This window comes from Chenopodium album, chromosome 15 (genome assembly GCF_948465745.1).
Source record: "Chenopodium album chromosome 15, dcCheAlbu1.1, whole genome shotgun sequence".
NCBI classification, from domain to species: Eukaryota; Viridiplantae; Streptophyta; class Magnoliopsida; order Caryophyllales; family Amaranthaceae; genus Chenopodium; species Chenopodium album.
Genome location: NC_137848.1, coordinates 45,286,410 through 45,305,743, shown reverse-complemented (window position 1 = coordinate 45,305,743; position 19,334 = coordinate 45,286,410).

Genomic DNA, 19,334 nt, shown 5'->3' with positions numbered 1-19,334 from the left:
TAAGAATCGAAGGTCTGATAAATGGATCAAACACTCAGCAGGGAACTTATCTTTCCCCGAGACAGAGTATATCTTGGTAAGATTACAATGTGTAACTATTGTGAAAGGTTTTTTGTAATGATGTTAACACATCTTACTAATGTTTAGACTGAGAAGAACAACGGGGTTTTACCTCCTGCTGATGTAGTTTGGCTAACCCAACTCACAACAACAGATGATGGAGGAGTTTGCGATGGACTAATGATGCTCGTTCTAAAGAAATACATGTGAGAAGATCCTTTAAAAACCTTGTGTACTGTTCAAAGGACAGCAATGACTACTTGTGTATGAATTACTTCTTTATTTTTGTAGGCGCAACTCCATCAACTCGTGCAAGATAAAGATGAAGAACCTGAAGGAGATCAAATACGCCCCAAGACACAGGAAGAAATGTTGGTTCAGGTACTTGGGGCAAAATCTAGGTACATTCGAGGCAAAGGTAATGGGTATAGAGGTTCAACTAAAGCAAGACTTCAAGAAGAGTAATAAATGATAATGCTTAAACAGCAAGACCAGATAACTCATTTACAAAGTGAGCTTGAGGCAAGTAAGAAGGATATGGATGAATACAAAGAAAAATAGAAGCGTATTATGGCAGAGATGGAGAAGCGATTCATGCAAATGATAAATAGCAACATGAATAGGTATGATACTGTCTGATTCGGCTTTCCTCACATATATATGAATTTTAACACCTGTGAGCATGTTATGATCTTTGCTTGTACAGCTAATTATTTTATCCCTCCTGATTTTGCCCCCTATAAGCCGCACACTTTTGTGCACTGTGAACCGTCATAAATTAGCCTATCTTTGCTTGTACATAATCATTGATTAATGCTGCTAATTGATGAAAATTTACAAATAAAGTCAGAAGCAAGTTCTATAAGTTCAAGTTGAATTTCAAGAGTTTCTTCATGCTTTGGAATAAGTAGGTAGAGAGTAAAAAAAAAAATATGTTGTCAAGCCGTCGTTTTACCATGATGCTTGTTTTGTCCCCGATAATTCTTCCACTTCTTCTCTTAGTTTTTCATATTGAATCTCATACACTGGAGTAACTCCCCTATTTTGACAAAACAGCAGACTTTTTTTAGCTTAAGAATTTCTGAGCTAGCAATAAACTAGCTCCTAAGGTATATTCTTTGATAGTCGGCCTAACCATTCAACCACCTGATGGTACCTAATTGCAATAAATTCCCAATACAAATAAGGAATTGGGTTTTGCTTACGTAATCATATAAGAATGTTATAATTGTCGATAAATTGTGTTCTATCTTACTGAATTATCACTTGTTCTATCCTCCATCAACAAAATTCATACTGTATGGTGTAAATGTTTCAGATTGTAAGAGTCAGCTCCTGCTGGCTGCAGGGTTTACGTTGGGATAAGTGTGACTTACTTTGTCTAACTGTCTCTTGCTGTTGTTGTTTTTTTTTTTTTTTTTGCTAACTTATTTCTTTTCCTTTTTTCAGGATGGGTTTAATGGTAATGACATTGATATCGAGTGAAAGGTCGTATTAGGAGACAACTATGTGATGACAGCTAACAATTCTAAGTATAGCTAAAAATTTGTGTAACCATATTTTGTCGGACAAACTCTTAGAGTTACACTTAATAGTTGTATATATTTGTAGGATATTGTGGTGATGGATATTGGATTAGGCACATATTTTGGGAGAATGCAAACTATGCAGTGATGGTTTAAGGTATATAATTTTAGGAGAATGTGGTGATGGTTTTTGGGTATATATTTATGGGAGAATGTGGAGATGGTTTTTGGGCAATTAGCCAATTATTGATGGGTTATGTAAGAAAAATATTTTTAATTGGTATATGTATGCTAATTATATTTTGTGAACTATTTATCAAAGTAGAAATTTTTATAAATGATAGTTTTGTCATGGGTACAAAATAAGTATTTATTTCACATTTGCTTGATTTGTTTGAACAGGGCAATGCTATTAATGTAATTTATAATGATTAAATGAATTTGCATTTAATTTTTTGCAACAACGATTATTGTTATTTTAAATGAATATTATTTGTAACAATCCATTTTTATTGCAAAAAAAATTAATCATATTATAAATGTCATCAAGATTTGATAACAATATTGAAATTTTTACAACAAGTTACTCGTTGCGAAAATTGATATTTAGTCATAATAAAATTTGTAGCAAAAACAATATATTTCGTAACGACCAATGTCGTAGCTAATAATAAGATTTACATTCACCTTGGATTCGAATATATGGCAACAAACTGTTCTTTGCTACAAAAATGTTGTTGCGAAAAAGACAATGTAAAAGCAACAAAAAAACTCGTTGCAAATACTTTTAGTAACAACATCTCACAAAACGGACAGAAGCCATTGCGAAAAATCCAAAATTGTTGCCAATAATATTTTTGGCAACGACTTTCCTCGCTGCCAATAAACAATTTTCTTGTAGTGCAACGGGCGGCTCTGCGAGTACATGATGAAATCGAACTCGACTCCATGGTGTTGGGTGGATTTAAAAACTCGGATGAACCCTTATTGCCATGAGCGTTTTCGGGTTGATAGAGCTTAAATCCCCCGGGCTAGCCATATACGTAGAACACGTACTATTGTGGCAAAATAGGTAAGCTAAAATGCATATTCATATGTAACAATGCCAATTAAATTGCACGAATACAATTCAATAATATTTCAAGTCTCATCCACTCATCTCAATTAAATACCGATCACTCAAATCGATAAATAACCAATAATCCTCCCCAGTGGAGTCGCCAAATTGTAGGCGTCATTTGAAGCGTGCCTACGTAAAGCATGCATGTGGTGAATATGCTTGGCACTCATAGGAAGTGGGAATTGACATACGATTAGGGACAATGATTAAGGACAGAGCAAAGTATGGAGCCGCCAACAAGTTTTTAAGGAACTTGTAAACCGTTCATGGATCATTTAAGGCAACCACGAATAAGGGACAACAATAGGCAACAACGATTGACCCGTGAAGGTTACACTCCATTCATAATCCATGAGGTTACTAACTCCATATGGTTCGGAACCACGAAAGGAGGATCGGGGATGATGGTACGAAGTGAGTCATGGAGTCACATTCGCCCGTAATGGCCTCTACTCGATTCTTATTGTGAAAACTATTCCCTGTGATCTCAAAGACATGCAAACAAAGATTAAATTTGCTTCGAACTGATATTAGGCTAAATTGGTTGAATATTAATGCAACATATAATTCTAAAATATTGTGATCACTTGATTAAACAACAAGATTAAAAAGGAACCTAAACCGGTCGTCCAAATTATCTTATTAGGTGTTATATTCAATTACATATTCCCTTTAAACACGCAATATGGTGATCAATACAATAATAGAATAAACATCAATATTGAAAGCAATTGAACTATAATAACGTTAGTCAAATCAAATGATAATAACCCTAATCATGATGCTAGCATTAAGAATAAAAATAAGAGTAATTGAGTAAATTACTCACGTTCCGCGCTTCTTTAAATTGCTACATCATGAATAATGTTAGTAAATTCGAGGAAAATAATAAATAATCAATGAAAATTAAATTAAATTAAACTAACGTTGATTTGGGGTCAAAACCCTCAAACAGTTCTACCTTTCGCACCTTGGTTTAAGTACGGAAATTTGGGTCAAGTATGGACTCCTTGGAGTGCTTAGGGAAATATTGTGAGAGAATAGGGAGGTGTGTAAGCTAAAGTGGGAGAAGAGAATGATTGTTAGTGCACCGCAGCCTCGTATTTATAGAGAAAATATAAGGAGTGAAGAATATAGAACCTAGAATTGAAGCGCCGCGAAAATAAAACCCTAGAAAATTGTCGTGTCACGGTGCAAAATACCGTGATACGGTACAAAGTGTCGTGACACATCACAATATGCCGCGGCGCGGTAATTTCCAGTTTTACATGTTTTTAAAACTATGATAACTTTTAGTCCGTAACTCGGAATGAGGCATATAATATATCGTTGGAAAGCTTATCAAGTCTACTTTCCAACCCAATTAAAATCAGGTCAATATATTTTTTTAAGTTTAAATATGGCCGTTTAAGTGAAAGGGTGTGGGTTTTTGACCGAGTTTAGTATTTTGCTCATATATTCTTCATTTTAACTCGGAATTAGGCTTATGATATACCGTTGGAAATCTTATTTCAAGGCATATCCAACCAAATAATATTTGGATCAAAATTATAGGGCTTTGAAATCAATTTATCTCAGTTTGTGTTGTGGACACGAAAAGTGAAAAATAAGTTATGGTTTGGGCAAATGGGTTCAGAATTGGGTTGGTTTATGAAATGTATTGGATTGAACATGGATTTAAGCGCGCACTCCAAAGATTAAATACTCATCCCGACCAATAATGGCGGTGAAAGGTTGTTCATCATCGAGTTTGATTTTGGGGAGACATTTTTAGGTGTCTATAGTAGGTAAGGAGAAGACGCCTACCAAATTAGAGCCTCTCACATGTACGTCACTCTAGCTAGGGTACACGATCATGGCCCATTGTTAGTGGAGGGGGGAAAGAAGGGTAAAACCTCACCCCCAACCAGCCTCTAATGGGACTAATTCCACAACCTCACAGTTGTGAGATACAATCTTATCAATAGACCAAATATTATTTAATTTGGTATACATATTTGTACGTAATTGTACAAACTACATAAAACTGTACTAGTTATTGGCTTGGGTAATGTCTCAGATCATTATAAATTTGTAAGTTTGATTAAAGTTAAATTTAGAAGGTTAATGTTCAACGATATTAGTAAGTGAATGAAAATATAATAATGATTTAATGAATATATAATAATAATAATAATAATAATAATAATAATAATAATAATAATAATAATATAATTTTTCATTGATATATGTATAATAATAATGCTACTTAATATTACTCTATAACTACCTTATATGATAAAATGCAAAAAAATAAAATAAAGATGACTCAAAATTTTGATGTAATATCATGAGTGAATATTATGTACACTTAAAAACAAAAAGTAATTTAATTAGTCAACCATATCCAAAAGTAAAGTAGCAAAGTGGTAGATTTTAAATAAATAATAATAATAATAATAATAATAATAATAATAATAATAATAAATTTCTTACAAATTAGATGGTAAAATAGATGAAAATTAAATAGAGAACTAGGGAACACATATGAATAGTTTTTCAAGCAGATTAAAATAATTACTATAGGGAGGTTATGCCTTTATCATAAGATATTAAACGTTACTACAATGTGTGTGTGTGTGTGTGTGTGTGAAGAGAGTTACGACACATAAGATCATACATGACGCCAAATCATCTTGGTGTAACGGTTGACACATGACACTACCATGTTATCCCTTTGAGTTTTAACAATATTATAGATTTGAGAAAATAACAATTGATGACTAATTTATATCACCTAAATTCTAATTTATTATACTATTCATTAAATTTAGAATTGAGTATGCCTCGAACATGAACTAGTTATTTTCATTAAAACCCGGAATGAAAGAAATTCAATTGCACTTAAACAAGCAAAAAAAACCTAAAAAAATCCAAATTTAAAACAATGTTGCATCTAGACTTGACAATCTTAACCCGACCTGAATGACTTAACTCATGATCCAAAAATTGACCTAAAAGCAATGACCCGAAATTGAGTAGAAACTCAAAATCTACCAGACCCTACTTGTACTCAACCCGAAAGTAGAGTTGACTTATTTTTTACTCAATACCCGAAAAGACCCTGCCTGATTGTACTCGATTTGAAGTTGATCTGATACTTAACCCGAAGTTAACCTGATTTGATTTTAGCTCGAATTGCTTGACACGAACAGACACGATACTTGAAACGCCCAAAACTAAAATTACCTAATACCCGAACAAATAATACTTAATACCATAAATGACTCAAATTGTTTCATCCCCAACCTTAGCTAAACTCACAAACCGAATAAAATTATTAATTTGATCTTGATCCGCAGTAACAACACAAAATGAATAATCCGACCTGATATCTAGTTGACCCAAAATGACCTGTAATAGACCCAACTCAAATAACCCGTTTGTTAGGTCTAATTGCATCATTCCTCATCTCAACCTAGTTACTGAAGTAACCTTTAATCAAGAATCGTCCAAACTAGCACTGTCAAAACGGTTTGACAGTTCGATTATAAAATGGGTCGGTTTGAAATTGGTTTAAGTGACCTACGGGACGGTTTGGGTTTCGTTTGAATTTTTATCGGTTCGGTTTGGTTTCGGTTTATTTTTGTGCGGTTTAAATTTGTTTCGGCTTCTCAACACTTCGGTGCAAGTGGGTTGCAGTTTGTTAATGGTTTGGTGTAAACAGTTTTTTAACCTGATTCAACGATTTTGGGTTAGAAACGTACAGTTCAGATTAACAATGGTTTGTTTTTTTTTTCGGTTCGATTCTATTTCGGTTCGGTTTGGAACTGGTTCGATTCGTTAACAGGTTTGGTTTTATACGGTTTAACATTATTCAGATCTATTCGATTTGGATTTTACTAAAATACGATTCGCGTCAATTTTTTATTTCAATAAATCGGTTGTTAATCGGTTCGTTTCTCATTTAGATTGGTTGATTTTGGGCAATTAAACAACATTTAAGTAATAATGTATTTCGTAGTAAACATATGTGTATAATTACATTTCATTTTCTATTCATCTTTGGGTTTGTGGTCCTTTGGGTTTCCAGCGGTTGTGCCTTCATGAAAAAACGTTTTTTGGTTGGTTTTTGGAAACGGTTTCTTATTTTGGGTCATTAAAGGATTGGGATGAGTTGTTTTCTTTCTTTTCTATGTTATGGGCGATTTAGGTGTCCCGTAACAATGGGTGGTTTCATTAGTTGGAGTCTTCTCCGAGGGATATCTTATGTTTAGCTTCGCAATGTAAATCCAAGGTTATGTTGGCACAAGATTTTAATTGTAACGTTTTGATGAATCACATTTATATCGGATTTATAGTCACGTTTATGCTAAGTTTATAGTTGCTTTTTAGGTTTTTTTGTCGCTTTTTAGGTTGTAAATGCATGAGTTATTTGTTTTGTACACTATTACACTCTATTTGTGTTTTTCTTAATGTTTTAAGTGATTTCACAGTCATTTGGACGCTTTCGTAGTGTTTGGAGTTGATTCAGATGATATTTTGATGGAAGTAGATGCATTGAGTTTATTAATCGAAGATCCCATATTCGTGGATGTTGATTTTGATTATTGTGTGCATGGAAAATGAATATAACATCCACAAGGGTTTCTATGCATCTTACGAAAATGGATTTGAGTTAGAAACGAAGGAAACCGATGGTTTACGAAGTGTTAAAACAGACATTTTCTCACTCTTTTGATCATAACTTGAGTTCTACAGATGGGATTGATGTGATTCAAATTTCGTTGGAAACTAGACTTGAAGAGCTTTCCAAGGATAGGTCACATGTTCTAAGAAGCCTTCTAGAACAGAAGTTATGGCCGTTTTGATCTGAGCTAGGTAGCCTGCGACCAAACCCCGCGCCCAAGCGAACCTTCAAATGCTACTGTCGGGCAGCGGGCTAACTTGCGCCTGTAGGTTTTGGCGAGTGAACTGCAGCCCAAGAGGTTTCATCAATGCACGTCCTTCGCTTGTCCATTGGTCCCATCGAGCATCTTCGTGCCACGTCATCTCCTAGACTCATATCGTCCAATCGTTTAACAACTTGTGAAATTTATATTTTCTTATTTATTAAATTTTTTTATTTATCTTTAGTTTAGTTTTAGGATAATATAAATACTCCAAGGGATTTTATTTTTCCCTTATGTCTTTTATACCTTTTATTATTTTTTACGTTTGTTAGAGTTTTCTTTGGAACCCTAATTTCTCATGGCATCTCCATTGATGATTCTTGGGTTTATTATTTCAATTCATTGAGATATTTTATTTCTATTTCTACTTTTAATTATGTTTTATTTCTTAGAGTTAGTTTTTATTATTTAGTTCATGTTTGAGTAGTTTTATTTCTAGGGTTTGGGAATCCATGTTTATATAATAAATCTTGATTGATGTTTTTGATATTTTAATTATTGGTTTCTCTAATCAATAGTGTTTTCTTATTACTCTTGCAACCTGATCAATTGTTTGATTAATTATTGTTAATGAGAGTTTGAATCAAAAGATCTTATTTTAGAGGCCTACCTACAATTAGCAATTCTGAGTGTGTTAGCGATCGAACTACATATGTTTAATTAAGAGCGTTAAGACCCGACCGTGGGCTTAGCAATTGCTCTAGATAATTGATTGATTAAATTATTATTGATATTTAAAGATTTAGAACTATAAACATGGTGAACCATAACCCTAGATATTTTTATTAATTGTTTTATTCTTATTTTAATTTAGACTACTTTTCTTTTCGAATTTCGTGACTTGTTTAGTTTCTCCAATTTCTTAGAGGTTAGATTGAATACCATCTCTCTATGGATTTGACCCTACTTACCCTACAATATTGTTGGTTGGTTTTGTTAGGAATTTATTTTTGATAAGTGTACTATAGGACTGTAGATACTATAAGCGGAATTGCATGAATAACATTCATAAGCATCTAAACACCAAGATCAATGCATAACACATAAAGAACAAATAATAATACCTTTGAAGCGTGAATCCAAGTGAAATCGAGCAAGAATAACGGGAGATATAAAACCCCAAGTGTGATTCCTTTACTTAGTCCACGGGCACAGATCAAACCTCCACTAATGCTAGTTAGTTGTGATTAAACACTTCAATCAACCTTCAACAGAGAAGAGAGCCACGAACTAACTACGATCCACCACCACGAACACCACGAGCCACCAAGGGGGTGGCCGGCCGTACGGATAGGGAGAGAGAGGGGAGGGCCATGAGAGTGAGAGAAAGATTAGGGTTTGGGACTTGGTTGCTTAAGTTACAATTAACTAACTTGTGAATTGTTATTTCAATCTAAGTCATGGATCTTATTTATGGATCGTATCTCTAAATAAGAGTCCATGTCAAGCCCAAACTCCTTGTCCTAATCAAACTACTCTAGCCCAACACTTCTTATGGTATGTCATGATCTCATGAGGCTCATTAATGGGCCTCTTACTTGTTTAACCCAATACCCTTGTTGTGTGACCTCATATGATCCATTCTATTGGGCTTTGGACTATTTAACTAGCCCAAAGATCATTTTCCATATCTAGCACCAGAAAATGACGACCCTATAGAATGAACTAATTATCTCCATAATAGTGATCCTTGATATATCTAGTAATTGCACTTATCGAAGACATTATTCCTTCAATCTCCCACTTGTCTGAGACAAGTGCAAAATATTCAAATTCCTTAAGTCAATGTGCGTCGATTTGATAATATGGTTACATCTCATGTTGAGATCATATTAAGCTACAAATGTTTCTTGAAATCTGAGTTAGAATTACAAAACAAATGATTACTATTTAATCCATTTGAGCACGGCCATGCATTTTCTGAATTCTCCCTCTTCAAGGGGCCAAGACACATTCCTAATTAAATAGGTAGACTCAATCCAATCTTGTGGCAACCAAAGCTCCCACTCAACTCTTGAAGCAACCGGGAAACATCCTTTATAATCTCGAGTTACGGGCAGACGTTTAAATGTACCACAGTTAAATCAATCATTGAATGGAATCAATGTTCCACTCGTGTCAAAGGAATCCACTAATATATCCAGAAGCTCTATACTTGAACTTCAAAGTAGGTCAATTGTTTGATCATGCATCATTCATGCATATCCAAGTGATTGACCAAGCATCTATCACTATGCCCCTATAGCCCATGAAACTGCACTATCTAATCAATCTTACATGCTAGTTCGTTTATTGAAATCATTTATGTCCACTTTAATGATTTCGAACTAGGAATTTAAATAATATATGAATTTTTTTCACCTGTGGGGTTTCATTCACCAGGTCATCAACCTAATGAGCCCATCAATTCATAATTATTTTGGACATTTTATTTAATTTCCAAAACCATAATTAAATAAGAGAAATAATAAATTTCTAATTAAACATAATTCTGCAAATGAATATATTACATATGTAATAAGTTTTTCTCAAAAACAAATACAACTTAAATTACATCATTAGCTTCAATCCAGTAGCTCTAACATGACCCTTATGCTTAGGCTTGTTTAGTAAGTGGATCGGCGATGTTCTCATCCGTATGAACTTTGCACATATTGACATCTCCTCTGCCAACGATCTCTCGAATGAGGTGATACTTCCTCTCTACATGTTTGGATTTGAAGTGTGACCTTGGCTCCTTTGACTGAGTAATGGTGCCATTGTTGTCACAATACAACTCAATTCCTTTCTGAGCACTTGGTACAATGTCCAACTCTGTGAGCAATTTCTTAATCCAAACTGCATCCTTAGCTGCTTCAACGGCAGACAAATTGTAACACCCTAATAATTCTCCCCTTAAACCTGTGAGTACCCTGAACAATATTCAAGAGAATTACTGACGTGCTACTGCCACACGTTCAAACGTTAAGGCTATATCAGAAATTAGTAGGGGAAAAACTAAATCAGTTATAAATAAGTTTCAAATCCAACAAACAAAACCAAATTAAGTCTTAAAACTTGGAACCATTAAGGCCCTTATTCAAAACTCAAACCAATAGAAGTAGTATAAAAATGAAATCGAGTTTAAGTAACTTCAAAAGTAAATAGCAACTAAAATGAGAAAAGCAACCAACACTCCACTCAAGATCCCACCACCTAGATATGAAAGCTGCATGTGTAAGAACATGTGGTTAATCTGCTCCCTAATATTACAAGTGTAAAAATTGGATCGTCACAGGGTCATTGAAAGGCGAAGGCCATGACCAAAGAAAGACATACAAAGCACGCAATCAACAAAGCTGAGTACATACAAGCTGTAAAACATAATAAGAAATCCCTAGCATGCTACTAATAATCAATCATCACACATTATCAAATTATAGACTCAACACACGACCCAACTATCAGTTTATTAAGACTTCACTGTTTAAAAGTAGTTAACTCATCATTTTTATTCATTAGATTAAGCAATAGACAAGATTGTCCAACCCATGCTCCATTTGGAACATCAATAAAAGAAAAACCCCAGCTTCCTTTTGGAAACATCAATAAAACATCCAACGACCACGGGCGCGACTCCGTGACCGTAGCTAGTATGAGATCTCATCTAACTCCTAGTTTTTGAAAAGTATTTGAAATAAGAGACTCGTAGATCAGACGGCCTCAAGAAAAGTGCACGGCTAATACCCCGTGTACCCTTACCCCTGATTGTCATTACTCCAGATGTGCACAAATCCAGAGTTTTATGCTCATCCATCTTGCACTTTACGTGATTTACAAGTTTAGACTTGGTGATGACTCATTTGCAAAACAATACAATCAATCCAATATCAATTCAATCAAGTAAAGCAAACTTCCAATTTCAATTCTTGATTTATTAGCGACAAGCAACATTTATTGTTTATTCCTTTAACTACCTCGGTGTATAAACACCTTGAGTGCATAAAGGACCCCACAATCTTAACCTCGTCATATAAGACTTAAATTTCCTCCTTTACTCATTCTATCTCCATGATCATGAACGAGTAATAAATGAATCATTTCACCAAATCACATACCTCTACCTCTAAGCGCATCTTGCATAATTAGAGCATAAACAATACTTGCAATATAGAGTAGTGCACAAAATACGGAAATCACAATGTATAACCAAACAATTTAACCCAATCTTCTCTATACATGATACTAAGTTCTCGTTCCGTCCCTAAATATGCATCTAAAAGCAAGGTTTCGTAACTCGTATGTACCTTGTGTAAACGATTTGGTTGGCCACTTTAGGAACTAGAAGTCGCCTTCTACAAAGTCCTCTCCTAAACCAAACAACAAGAATTAAATCAACACCCAAGCAAATAAATTTACAGCAATACCAAACTACTTTAAAACCTCTTAAACCATCAAAATATTACTTTTAAATTACCCCCAATAGTCAAGGTTAATAATTCATTAGTTCACTATAAGTTTATGTGCTAAAATCATAAAAATATAGCTTATAACATAAAATTCCAGCAACTTTAAAGTAAGTGAATAAATCTGAAAATTTGGTTTAAGTGTATAAAATAACCCCATAAACATAATTACTTGAAATAATCATTATATAGTAGGTTAGTGTGTTAAAAACCAAAAAAATACCAATTCAATGCAATTAGAGGCTTCAAAATAAAAAGTATAGAATCGAAAATTTATTCTTGAAGTTATAATTTAAAGTTCAAAGCTTTTTAATCATAAAATGCCCACAATAATTATTTTATAGGATTATAAGCATAAAAATATGAAATTAACACAAATTGTTCATAAAAAATTAAAACTTTAATAATCTGAAATTTTATAAATAATCAAAATAATTATACTTTAATGTAATTTAAACATAAAATGATTAGATAACTTGGTTAACACGTTTTCAAGCCCTAAAACATGAAAAATCAATACTTTAACCCTTATTTTCTCAATTATACTAATCTGAAATTTTGTATTATAAATTAAACATATCAAAATTCATAAATTTATAGTCTCTTATAACCTATGTTTAATATCAACCCATAATAATAATTTTGAATCAAAATTAACAAAGATTGAAACTTTAAACCAATTTAATAAAATAAAAAGAAGTAAAGAAAAGAGAGGAAAGAAGAGGTGCGAACTGCAGGCTCGTGGTGGTGGCCGGAGGTCGGCGGCGCGACTGGGCAGCGGCGGTGGTCGGCTGGGCAGCGGCGGAGGAAGCTTGAAGTTTTTTTTTTTTTTTGAATGTCGTGAAAGAGGAGAAGAGGAATTGAGGGTTTTCCTTTTTTTTTTTTTACGTGAAAGAGAGGAAGGATAATGTGAGGGTTTTATTTGGGTTTTAGTTCTCTAATTTCATTAGGAGTAGGATTTATGTGATTTGGGCTTGAGTAGGAATCAAACTTTGGGCCACTAAGTTAAGAGAGACTTATAAACTAAATTAAAACTTAGTAGTTTTAGCTTACTAATAATGAAAATATTGTTACTCTTTCATCAAAATAATTCATACTATAAAATTAAAATTAAAATATCTATATAAATAATAAATAAATATAATTTAATTAGGTTGAAAATATGGGGGATTACACAAATACTCTGATTCTGTCGTAGAGTCTGTGACATTGCTTTGCTTCGAACTCTTTCAGCTCACTACTCCTCCATTCAGACAGAAAATGTACCCTGACTGGGATTTGAAGTCATCTCTATCTGTTTGGAAACTCGCATCCGTATAGCCCTTGACAACCAACTCATCTTCACCGCCATATACTAGAAACATTCCTTTACTCCTTCTCAAGTACTTAAGGATGTTCTTGGCAGCTGTCTAGTGTGCTTCACCTAGATTTGCCTGAAATCTGCTACACATACTTAGAGCATATGCAACATCCGACCTTGTACATATCATGGCATACATGATTGACCCTATTACCGAAGCATAAGGTTTATCAACAATATATCTCATCTCTTCTGGTGTTTTAGGGCACTGAGATTTACTTAGCATAATGCCATGAGACATGGGGAGAAATCCTTTCTTAGAGTCTTTCATCGAAAACCTGTCAAGAACCTTATCAATATAAGTCTCTTGACTTAGTCCAATCATCCTTCGAGATCTGTCTAGATGGATCTTGATTCCCAAAATGTACTCAGCCTCACCCAAGTCTTTCATGGAGAAACAACTTTTCAACCATTCCTTAACTGACACAAGCATTGGTATGTCATTTCCCATGAGTAGTATGTCATCTACATACAAGACTAAGAAAACTACGCTGCTCCCACTGGATTTCTTGTGTACACAAGGTTCCTCTTTGCTCTTGAGAAAATCAAACTGTTTGATTGCCTCATCGAAACGAAGGTTCCAACTCCTCGATACTTTCTTCAATCCATAAATGGATTTCTGAATCTTGCATACTTTTACATGATTTTCTGGATCTTCAAAACCCTCAGGTTGTATCATATACACTTCCTCCGTCAAGAACCCATTCAAGGAGGCGATTTTGACATCCATATGCCAAATTTCATAGTTGAAAAATACAACAATCGCTAGAAGAATCCGAATGGACTTTAGCATAGCTACTGGGGAAAGGTTTCATCATAGTCAATACCATGAATCTGTCTGTACCCTTTTGCAACCAGTCTTGCTTTGTGGATGTAGGCATTTCCATCCTTGTCTGTTTTAATCTTGTAGACCCACTTGCAAGCAATAGGTTTTACCCCATTAGGCAAGTCTACCAAGGTCCACATAGCATTTTCAGACATCGATTCCATTTCGGACTTCATGGCCTCAAGCCATTTATCTGAGTTGGGGCTCGCCAAAGCTTGCTTGTAGGTTTTGGGTTCCTCATTCTCCAACAAGAAGATTTCAGAATCCTCAGTTAACAGAACCTTAACAAACTGTTTATTTTTTATCTGGTAGACCTACGTGGGGTAGGAGCAACAATAGAAATGTTCTATTCAACTCCTTGAAGATTTTCGCAAGAATTAGATTCAAGTGAGACGATAGGAGTCTCGCTAGTTTAATTAGCTTGCTCCGGCACATGATTTGTCGAATTAGCCGACTCATGTGCCCTCGCCTCTAATGTGGTGTTATCCACATCCATTTGTTGCTCATCTCGAATTTTTTCGAGAACCACTTTACTCCCACTTGGCTTTCTAGAGAGAAATTCCTTTTCTAGAAAGACACCATCGTGAGCAACAAACACTTTGTTATCTACGAGATTGTAGAAGTAATACCCTCTTGTTTCCTTGGGATAACCCACGAAGAAACATTTTTCTGATTTAGGGCCTAGTTTATCGCCTTGTAAACGTTTTACATAGGCTTCACATCCCCAAATCTTAAGAAAAGACAACTTTAGAACTCTTCCATTCCACATCTCATATGGAGTCTTTTCCACCGCTTTTGACGGGCTTCTATTTAGTACTTTTGCAGCTGCTTCCAATGCATATCCCCAGAACCATATGTGAAGATCAGTAAAGCTCATCATAGATCGAACCATGTCTAGCAAGGTTCTATTCCTCCGTTCTGACACACCATTTAACTGTGGTGTTCCTGAAGGAGTTAACTGTGAAAGTATTCCACAATTAATCAGATATGCATCAAATTCTTGGGTTAGATATTCACCACCACAATCATATCGCAGTGCTTTAATCGTTTTTCCAAGTTGATTTTGTACTTCATTCTGGGATTCCTTGAACTTTTCAAAGGCTTTCGACTTCTGCTTCATTAAGTAAATATAACCAAATCTACTTAAATCATCAGTGAAAATAATGAAGTAACTAAATCCACCCCTAGCTTTTGAACTCATTGGTCCACACACATATGTATGTATGAGTCCAACAAAGGTCACTAGCTCTTTCACCTATTCCCGAAAAGGGTGACTTGGTCATTTTACCGAGCAAGCATGACTCACAGTTTTCAAATGATTCATAATCAAATGATTAAAGGATTTCATCCTTATGTAATTTCTGGATGCGCGTTTGGTTAATATGACCTAGCCTATAATGGCATAGGTAAGTTGGGTTTGAACCATCTGTTCTTTGCTTTTTATGATCTATGTTGTAGACATGGGTCGTATAATCTAATACACATAAACCATTAACCAATTTAGCACTAGCATATAACATATTTTCCCTTGAAATAAACAACACTTGTCTTTAATTTCAAACGAAAAACCTTCAGTATCTAAATCAGGAACTGAAATAATGTTTTTAGTAATCGCAGGAACATAATAACAGTTATTAAGCACCAAGACGAGTCCAGATGGGAGCTTGAGTTCATAGCTTCCAATAGCAAGTGCAGCAACAGTTGCTCCATTTCCTGCTCGAAGCATCATCTCCCCTTTAGCTAGCCTTCTACTCACTCTTAAGCCTTGTATTTGATTAACAATGTAAGCACCACAACTGGTATCGAATACCCATGTGGAAGAGGAAGTAAGGTTAATTTCTACAACAAAAACATTAGGTAACTCCTTACCTTCCGTTTTCACTGCTGTGTAATGGGGACACCCTGGTATGTGGCAAGACCACCTACCGCAATGGAAGCATTGGTTTCCCTCCTTCTTCAAGTACTCCTCTGTGTGGTTGATCAATAGGTTGACTAGTGTCACTATCGAGCATTCATCATCATGAATTAGCTTGACGAGATCAAATCCATCATGGAGTAAAAACAGAATAGTGTCATGAGTAAAGTCATCATCAATTTAAGAGTTAAATTGAATTGGGGATTAATTTCATGAATAACCCTAATTTCAAGATTGAATATGATTTAATTTTGAAATTAATTGGACCACATTAAATTAATTTATTTTTTAACAAAAGATTTATTTTAATTTAAATTAAAATCTAAAAAATAAAAAAAGGTTTTTGGGTACGGCAGCCACGGCTGGGTGGCGCAACCACGTCGACTGCCGCACCAGGTGGTCTAGGAGGGAGGGCGGGGCTGGGCAAGAGGCTCGGACAGTAGGTTCTGCAACAGCAGCGTCGCGCAAGGGTTACGTGCACTGCTGCTGTCCTTGCATCGCCACTGTGCAGCGTACACTAGCACGGTGTACGGCTACCGCGGCTGGCTTCGATTGGCCACACCACGGTGGCTGACGCGTTTTCAAAAAAAAAATTTATTTCATTTTATTTTGATTTCGAAAAGATAATTATCAAAATTAAATTTGTTAATATTGTTAAGTTAAGATAAGTTTTGAGCAAAAAGATTCTATATGGATAATAATTGATTAAATAATGAGATTATCCCATAATTATTTTAGGATAATAATTGATTTAAAATATTGTGATTAGCTAAGCAATTAGGATAGAATCTCCTAAATTAGTTAGGATAATCATGGGAAATACATATGATTTATCTTCCATAATTAAAATACGATTTGATTCTATCTTATACCTAAGATAGAATATATGACATTTTATTATTGGTAATGAATAATATACTTCCTATGTTCTTTTTTATTTGGCTTGTTTCTTTTATCACGCTTGCTAATGCAAAACTTTCACTATCAATAACTTTAATTCTCCATAAGTTAAAAATATAAAAGTTATATATTATAATAGTACTTATTGAGACGAATTTAAAAAGATCCAACATGAATATGTTTTTCCTTACATATTATTCACAATAGACGGTCAAAGGAGGGGTAGTGAATAGTGTAAAAGTAAAAGCGGGTCAAGTAAAAAAGAACGGAGGAAGTAAGATATTATCTAATTGCAGTAATTTAATTAAATATGAGATATTAAGATGCCATGTTTTCTTAATTATGAACATTCGATGTTGTAGTTTAGGAAAGTATGATGAGTGATTTATTATATGGCACTTTATAATATACGATGTTATTTATTGCTATATATAGACTTGTATGGCCCATAGATTCTAAATACGATTTGTGCATCGTTTTGTATTTTTGTAATCTAAATACGGTCTGCGTACCGTTAAGTATTTTTGTAATTTATTTTATTTTATTTAAGTAGTAGATAGAATAGAATAGTATTACAGGTTGCAGTTGATCCAAAAAGCCAATGGAGTGAAGGCCCAAAGGAGCTAGATGGATGAGATCCATGGAGGTTCAAGTGGGAGTTTTGCTTTATTAGTTTTCTTAGGATTAAGGAGCCATACTATGTCATGTTTTGTTTATGCATTAGTAGATTATGCATGTTAGATTTTATTGATGCTTGTGATGATGCGCTAGAGTTCACTAAATTAATCACAAATATAATGAATCTAGGTCCCAGTAATATTGAGGTTGCTTTTCCAATTAGATACCCAACAATCCTTCGATCGTAAGTGATGGGTCAGCCTCAGCAGAGTGTCACTTGTTATCTTGGGTAATTTGGGGTAGATCACGTTCTACATATTTAATTGGTTATACTCAACAAGGTTACCTAAAGAGTTTAGAACCTTGAAGCAAAGGGTAATAATTAAACATGTGATGGTTAATTATTCAACTAAGATTTACAAGAGTTGTAATCAGTAAAGTGTTTACTCGCCTTGAAAATGTAATGCATGATGGTAGGGCCTCGGTCTGGTCAACTATTACACAAATAAAGGATCTTGGAATCATTTAATTTAATTAGGATAAATTAATATTGAATAAAATGTTTTAAAGTTACCAATTTAATTCGCTTATGGTACTTTAATTTTATTAAACATAATTATTGAACTTTGCCTCGTTTTGATTTTGTTTGTAGATGAATAGCTTTAACGACAACACTAACTTGCCAACCAAACTGAAAACAAGGCTAAATCTCAGAAACTTCAGGGAATGGGAAGAAGAGATAAGAAATGTTCTTAGGGGCCACAAGCTTGAGGCTCGACTCTATATTCCCATTGAAAGCAGATTCACAATAGGTTTCACTCCTGATAGGCACCCGAAAGATGTTTTGGATGCAGAGAAAATAAGGAATCTCATATTGGCATCTATTCCAACTTGTTGGAAGAGAAGGTTCAAGGACTATAAGTTGACCAAACTGCAAAATTGTCTACGTGCCATCTGTCGAGGTGGCATTGGGGCATTAGGAAGTGGAGGCATCAATGATTAGAATCTTAGAGAGGTCGTTAATTCAATCCCTCAAATATACTACTCCTGGACTGACAGTGTAAGGTTTGAGACTTACAAAATTCATTGTAAGATAATGGCTATGAAACTCATTCCTGGTCAGTCAGTTAAGAACCATGTGAAGGAACTGATTGATTTACTCAATTAGATGAACATCTTAGGGAGACCATTTTAAATAATTTGATCATGAAAATTCATAATTTAACATGAAATCAAATAGATTAAAATCATGAATCACATAGCAATCGAATTAAATCAAAACCAAAACACAAAAATCACAATTTAGGGGTTTAGGGTTTCGAATTTTTCGAAATTAGGGTTTAGGGGTTCGAATTTTTCGAATTATTTAGGGCAAAATTTCGGACCTTCATGGATTAATTTTGAGCAAATTAAACAACTTTTAATAATTCCATATGTTAAATCACATTTAAAATACTAATTGACCCATAATTAAATTATTCTCCCTCCTGATTGAATTAAAATTGTGGACATTTAAAGAATTAATATTCATTATATGTATATGCATAGGCTAACTAATACCACTGTAGGATTTTACATTCTATAAGAGGAATTGCATGAATCACATTCATAAGCATCTAAACACCGAGATCAA